Source organism: Oryx dammah, unplaced genomic scaffold (genome assembly GCF_014754425.2).
Source record: "Oryx dammah isolate SB20612 unplaced genomic scaffold, SCBI_Odam_1.1 HiC_scaffold_11, whole genome shotgun sequence".
NCBI classification, from domain to species: Eukaryota; Metazoa; Chordata; class Mammalia; order Artiodactyla; family Bovidae; genus Oryx; species Oryx dammah.
The window spans coordinates 2,497,104-2,504,507 of record NW_024070195.1 but is presented as its reverse complement, the minus strand read 5'-3'; positions in this window follow the sequence as shown (position 1 = coordinate 2,504,507).

Sequence of the window (7,404 nt, the reverse complement as noted above, 5' to 3'; positions counted from 1 at the left end):
GGCCGCCGCCAAGACCCGGAGCCGGAGCGCGCGCCCGCCCGGCGGCAAGCCGGGGGGCGGGGGCCGGGGCGGCGCGAGGGCGCGGCCGCCTGAGCCTGGCCCGCAGCTTCCCCCGCGCCGGGCCTCCCTGTTCCTCTCGAGCGCCCGCCTCCCCTGAAGAGGAGCTGGGAGGAGGGGCCGGGCTCCGGGGAAAAGTCTGGGTTCCAAGGGAACGGGGCTGTCAGTCGTGGTTCTCCTGGGCGGGGCGGGGTGGCGGGGAGACGGCGGGGACAGCTCGGTGACCGGCGATGGGCAGGCTCCCCCTGCACTCGCCGCGGGAGAGGGGCATAGTGGACCAGGCCCCTGGGCACACCTGCCGGGACCCTGGACGTGTCCTCATCGCTGCGGAACGAGGAAGAGGCTGCGTGGCCCGGCTGCCCCAAACAGCCGGCGACCGCCAGCCTCCCTGCGAGGAAATGGGGACCTCGCGAGGCCCTGCGGACAGGCCGCTTCACGTGGCCCCCCATCAAACCCAGCCCTCTCCGCCCCCGGTGCATCCTCCCCGGCCGCCACGTTCCTGGTGCCCCGGGCTCCAGTGAGCTAGAAACCGACCTCCGAAAAACAAGGCTCCTCCCACCGGTTTCCTTCTTCAAACCCCGTTCGATGGTGCCCCGTACGCAGTTTAATGACCAAAAGGCTTCTCACAGACCCCGCTGTCCTGCCTGCTACACCGTCCTCTACCTACAAAAGAAGCTTGCCCCCCACCACCGGTGAATTGGAATTCCAGCGTACCCACGCCCACGAACGAGCGCAGCGCCTGCCCTTAGTCACTTCAAGTCGAATCACCATTGTCTCCACGCCGCCTGTAACCCCCTCTGCCTGGAATGCGCCCCCCCTTTCAATCGTGAACTCCTGCTCCGACGCCACCCCAAAAGCAAAGCCTTCTGACTTCCAGGACCGAATGAGTCACCGCAGCCACTCGGCGCTCCCCTCTGCGGACTCTGTCCTGTCCACTCTTCTCTCCCACCCCTCGTTCCTAGACTACGACCTTTCTCCCAGATCGCATCTTCAAGTTTGACGCTCCAGCCCCACACTATACCTACAAAACAGGGTGTTTGTTCTGTGAATTGGAATCCGGGAGTCCACAGCAAAGCCCCTGACACCTAATTCAGCTCTGACTCCAGTATCTTACGCCTTGACAACAGCATCGCAAAGTTTCCACCTTCTCAACCCGTCCAGGAGCTAGCTCCCCTTGACCGCCTAGCCAATTCTCTCTCCCCTCCAAACACGAGCACCTCTTTCCCTTTCACTGAACGTGTTATCTGCTACATCTGCTTATCGCCTCTCTGGCACACAAATTCGTCAACCGTAGTTGTAAGCTCCTTGAAGGCAAAGACTAAGCACCCTGTAGCCTCCAAGTCTCAAAGTGGTGGTCGCCCAGCTACGCCGGTGCTCACTGACTTGCAAGAGGTGGTTCAGAAGTCACACAAGCCCAAGAAAACACGCATAAGAAAAGAGGGACCCTCAGTATAAAGTGAACACACACATCTCAACTGGAAGCCTCCATACAGTCACAGACCGAAGTAAATATAAAGCCCCCACTGTTACCGAGGGGAGGGGAGCAAGACATCCACAACTGCTACTCTCAGATATGGGGCCAGTCCATTTGATACACATGCGACCCTAACACAAGGAGACGTCCCTCGCTGTAGGGAAAAAGGGAGGATTACAGCATTAAAAAAAAAAGTAACTCCAAAAAGCCGATGTATATGGACCTTCAATCCTGATGACCTGGATTATTTATGCTGCTGCGACCAGCATAAATATTGAGAGTAACCGCTAGGTAGAAGTCACCTCGGTAACACGCCAGGAGTAAGCAAGCCATTCCCCTAAGCTCATCTCTCTCTCTCCTCCCAGGATGAGCCGGTTTCCATCTTAATTTAAGAACAAGGCAGAGGAGACCTGTACTGAAGTACCCAACTGGTGACTGAGAAATTGAGCTCAGCTGTCCACTTGGCTCCTCTCAGCCACCTAAATACGGTTTTGTTTTTGTATTTCACCTCGTGAGTTTAATCCGTCTTACTTTTAAGCAAATTCTACTCTATCCCCTCACTTTTTAAATATAAACATCTTAGCGGTAATCATAACAGAAGCAGATATGTCCAAGATCATTTAATGGCTTTAAATTTATACCACCTTTTATCAAAAAGTGAAGTTTTGCAGTAGTTACCATGACCACGTGTGTGGGTGCTGTGAAAGTACTTTCTCGGTGAATTGAGAGTAAAAGTGCAATCACATCCCCTAAACTCATCGAGGGAGATATCCGCGTTGTGCCAAAAATACATGCGGCACAACAGTTTGTACTAGTGAAATATACAAATCTTAAAGATTACCGAAATGTCGAGAAGAAGATGGACACGTGTGATTAAAACACACGTCTACCCGTTCTAAGCTTCAGTTCTTACCTGAGGTGAGTGTGTGGTGGATACCAGCAGACACCAGCTAACTCCTTTTCCAAATTTATACGGACAGTGGGTAATCGACAGTCGGCACCACTCAAGACTCTTCCGATCAGGAGTTACAGCCGCTCCGCACCTTGGCAGAACAATGGCTAATATCTTAAATTAGAAGTTCTTTCCTTTCCCCACAAGACATTCCAGCCAATCACTTCCTCCATTCTCCCAAGAATCTGCGTTTCATCTACATTTGAATCCCAAGTCTTCCGAAAGGAGATGGGGGATGGGACAGGAAAGACAAAAGAAGCCAAGCTCTAGCAACCACTGCTCTCAGAGTTGGAGGCATTTTAAGGTTGGGTGGCTTGGAAAAGGGCCGATAATGATCCCCTTCATTATGCACCCCCCAAAGCAAAATCTATCTTGGCCACCTCCACCAAAACCTAAAGTTTAACTGTAGTTTTTATCAAGAAGTGACCTAAGTTCGTTGGTTTGTGCATACTGAGACCAAAGAGAAGTTAAATGCCATTCTTGTTCTAGAGTATTCACCCATAAAACTTGGGGAAATTCCTATCTCAATCACTCAAAAGAAAGTAAGACAATTTCAGGCCTTACAAATCAAAACAGAGAAACACAGGAAACTCATAAAATAAATTCAGGTGCTAGGCCCTTCTCTGAATTTAGAGCCAACCAAGTCTTCCCTGCAAGCTTGAATTGGATGCCAGTGGCCCCCACTTTTCTAGACAACCAGCAACCTCTGTTTCCTGATTTCAGCTGCTGTTTCCCTCCCTGGCCAAATCATCAGTTTCCCCATTTCAACCAGCAACTTCTCCCTGCCTACATCCATCTTAGTTCCAGATTTTATTCTCTCTTTTGTGTGGGAACAAGTGCCTAATCCGGCTGCCACGTTGCTGTTTCCTGGCCAAATGCTACAACTATTTGATCTCTGTGCCCCAGAGATAGCAATTCTGAGACTTCTTCACATTTGGTTTCACCAATTTCCTCTTAGGCTGAGGTTCCACCATTGGTCAAACCTCATCAATTTATAGTCAAGGGTTATTTTCTTCCTCAACTGGATTTAGTGTTTAACCACAATTCCTTTTTATCTTTAAGCCAAAGCTGTTCTACCAAAAGAATCCTTGTTATATGTCTTTGGTATTTTTCTTTGATGGAAGCAATTGATCAAGACTAATAAAATTTCTCATTTGTAACTTTATACATTGTTCCACCTTCTGAAAGGAGAACAGAACTAAAATTCATAACGAGTAAACAATCTCGAGACACTGCTTTGACATTCGGTTGACTTTATACCAGGGCAGTAACTAACTCATTTTGGAGAAGGCAATGGCATCCCACTCCACGGACGGAGGAGCCTGGTGGGCTGCAGTCCATGGGGTCGCTAGGAGTCGGACACGACTGAGCGAGTTCACTTTCACTTTTCTCTTTCATGCATTGGAGAAGGAAATGGCAACCCACTCCAGTGTTCTTGCCTGCAGAATCCCAGGGACGGCGGAGCCTGGTGGGCTGCCGTCTGTGGGGTTGCACAGAGTCAGACACGACTGAAGCGACTAAGCAGCAGCAGCAGCAACTAATTCATTTTAGATTCCTGAAAAAAATATCGAATGTAAATGTTCCCTGAATTATTGTGATGGGTGGGTCATTATGTTTGTCATTCAGGGGAGACCATCCCAGTAATCTTATTACCTTCTGGCCTTTTCTAGAGAGAAAGAGATTATCAATAGGACCAAATGGGCAGAGATGAGTACAAACAGTCTGACTGGTAACACCAGGTGCAGAGGAAGCAGTGGGACTCAGAATATGCCAAGGAACAGAGCAGGTGGGGGCTGAAACCTAAAGCAAAGAGTAAGTGAATTTGAAAATAAAGCTCAGACCACACCCACAAACAGAAACATTTACTGGGGCTTGATTTTTTTTCAATCACTAGTATTCCCCAGTGCAGAGGTTCGCAAATTGTGGTCCCCTGACCAGTAGCAACAGGTTCACCTTGAATCTTATTAGAAGGACAAATTCTCTACCACCAGCCGCCTACTAGCAATCTGTTTAACACGTTCTCCAGGCGATTCTGATGCACACGGAAGTTTGAGAACTGGTTTAGGACGGTTTTCTTTGTGGTGGTGGTGGGTTCTTTGTTTTTTGTTTTTTGTTTTAAATGAAGCTACAGATTTCAAACCAGTAGTGGAGCTTTAGACAATGTTGATTAGCATTAGTAGATATTGATTAGCAGTTTGAAGTGAGACAGGATGGAATGCATAGAATGGAATGGACTCGGAGAAGGAACAAGAGTGCACCCATTCTCCACTAGGGGACTAGGTGGCTGTTTAGTCACTAAGTCACGCCCAACTCTTGTGACCCCACTGACTGTAGCCCACCAGGCTCCTCTGGCCATGGGATTTCCCAAGCAGGAATTCTTGAGTGGGTTGCCATTTCTTTCTCCTGGGGATCTTCCCAGGGAACTATTGTTTCCATTAAATATACACACATTTTAAAAATATAGATAAGTATGTATATGTTTATATATATGTATATACACACATATGGGTATGTATACACCCACGTTCATACATACGTATATTATTATACATTAGGTCATAATGTAAAAGACATTTCTTACACTTGATCAGAACCAAAGAATTTGAAAACCACTGTTTGTCAGATGAATAACAAAACCCTGCAAAGTTGGATTGTTCATTATATATGAATGGTGTAGCCAAGTACTCTAAAACCATTTTCTTAATGATCTCCTTTTTGCAGAACAAATTATTTCTCCATAAATGCTACAAAGGTGTTCGGACCAGGCTCCTTTCTGAATTAACGTGTATTGTAGAGTAATATATTTTCAACTAATGAGGATTTAGGCCTTCTCTTTCCAAAGAATGTAAAAGCATTTCCAAAGAATCTCCCTAGCAGACTGTGCAAACTGAATACAGTTTAATTTGGTAAACAGCAATATTAAAAAAAATGAATAAATACAGACAAAAAGGACTTGCCCTGCGCCAGAAACTGTTATAAGACCTCTACAGATATTAATCTCTTTCATTCAATAGCACCTAATAAAAATTATACCTAACATTTACAAAGAAGCCTCAGGAAGCACATCTTTCCATAAATCACCTTTTGGAATAGGCACAATGGTTGTCCCCAGTCCTGGTAAGTGGGGACACTAGAATTTACACTCAGGTCCAGGTAACTCTGCTTCATAGGTGCTGCTGCTGCTAAGTCGCTTCAGTCGTGTCCAACTCTGTACAACCCCATAGACGGCAGCCCACCAGGCTCCCCTGTCCCTGGGATTCTCCAGGTAAGAACAGTGGAGTGGGTTGCCATTTCCTTCTCCAATGCATGAAAGTGAAAAGTGAAAGTGAACTCGCTCAGTTGTGTCCGACTCCTAGCGACCCCATGGACTGCATCCCACCAGGCTCCTCCGTCCATGGGATTTTCCAGGCAAGAGTACTGGAGTGGGGTGCCATTGCCTTCTCTGCCTTCACAGGTGAGGCAGTGGTAAAGAATCTGCCTAAAGTAAAGGAGAAAAGGAAAGATATAAGCATCTGAATGCAGAGTTTCAAAGAATAGCAAGGAGAGATAAGAAAGCCTTCCTCAGTGATCAATGCAAAGAAATAGAGGAAACCAACAGAATGGGAAAGACTAGAGATCTCTTCAAGAAAATTAGAGATACCAAGGGAACATTTCATGCAAAGATGGGCTCATAAAGGACAGAAATGTTATGGACCTAACAGAAGCAGAAGATATTAAGAAGAGGTGGCAAGAATACACAGAAGAACTGTACAAAAAAGATCTTCACGACCCGGATAATCACGATGATGTGATCACTCACCTAGAGCCAGACATCCTGGAATGTGAAGTCAAGTGGGCCTTAGAAAGCATCACTATGAACAAAGCTAGTGGAGGTGATGGAATTCCAGTTGAGCTATTTCAAATCCTGAAAGATGATGCTGTGAAAGTGTTGCGCTCAATATGCCAGCAAATTTGGAAAACTTAGCAGTGGCCACAGGACTGGAAAAGGTCAGTTTTCATTCCAATCCCAAAGAAAGGCAATGCCAAAGAATGCTCAAACTACTGCACAATTGCACTCATCTCACATGCTAGTAAAGTAATGCTCAAAATGCTCCAAGCCAGGCTGTAACAGTACATGAACCATGAACTTCCAGATGTTCAAGCTGGTTTTAGAAAAGGCAAAGGAACCAGAGATCAAATTGCCAATATCCTCTGTATCATCGAAAAAGCAAGAAAATTCCAGAAAAACATCTATTTCTGCTTTATTGACTATGCCAAAGCCTTTGACTGTATGGATCACAACAAACTGTGGAAAATTCTGAAAGAGATGGGATTACCAGACCACCTGACCTGCCTCTTGAGAAACCTATATGCAGGTCAGGAAGCAACAGTTAGAACTGGACATGGAACAACAGACTGGTTCCAAATAGGAAAAGGAGTATATCAAGGCTGTATATTGTCACCCTGCTTATTTAACTTCTATGCAGAGTACATCATGAGAAACGCTGGGCTGGAAGAAGCACAAGCTGGAATCAAGATTGCTGGGAGAAATATCAGTAACCTCAGATATGCAGATGACACCACCCTTATGGCAGAAAGTGAAGAGAACTAAAAAGCCTCTTGATGAAAGTGAAAGAGGAGAGTGAAAAATTTGGCTTAAAGCTCAACATTCAGAAAACGAAGATCATGGCATCTGGTCCCATCACTTCATGGCAAATAGATGGGGAAACAGTGGAAACAGTGTCAGACTTTATTTTTTAGGGGCTCCAAAATCACTGCAGATGGTGATTGCAGCCATGAAATTAAATGAAGCTTACTCCTTGGAAGGAAAGTTATGACCAACCTAGATAGCATATTCAAAAGCAGAGACATTACTTTGCCAACAAAGGTCCATCTAGTCAAGGCTATGGTTTTTCCAGTAGTCATGTACGGATATGAGAGT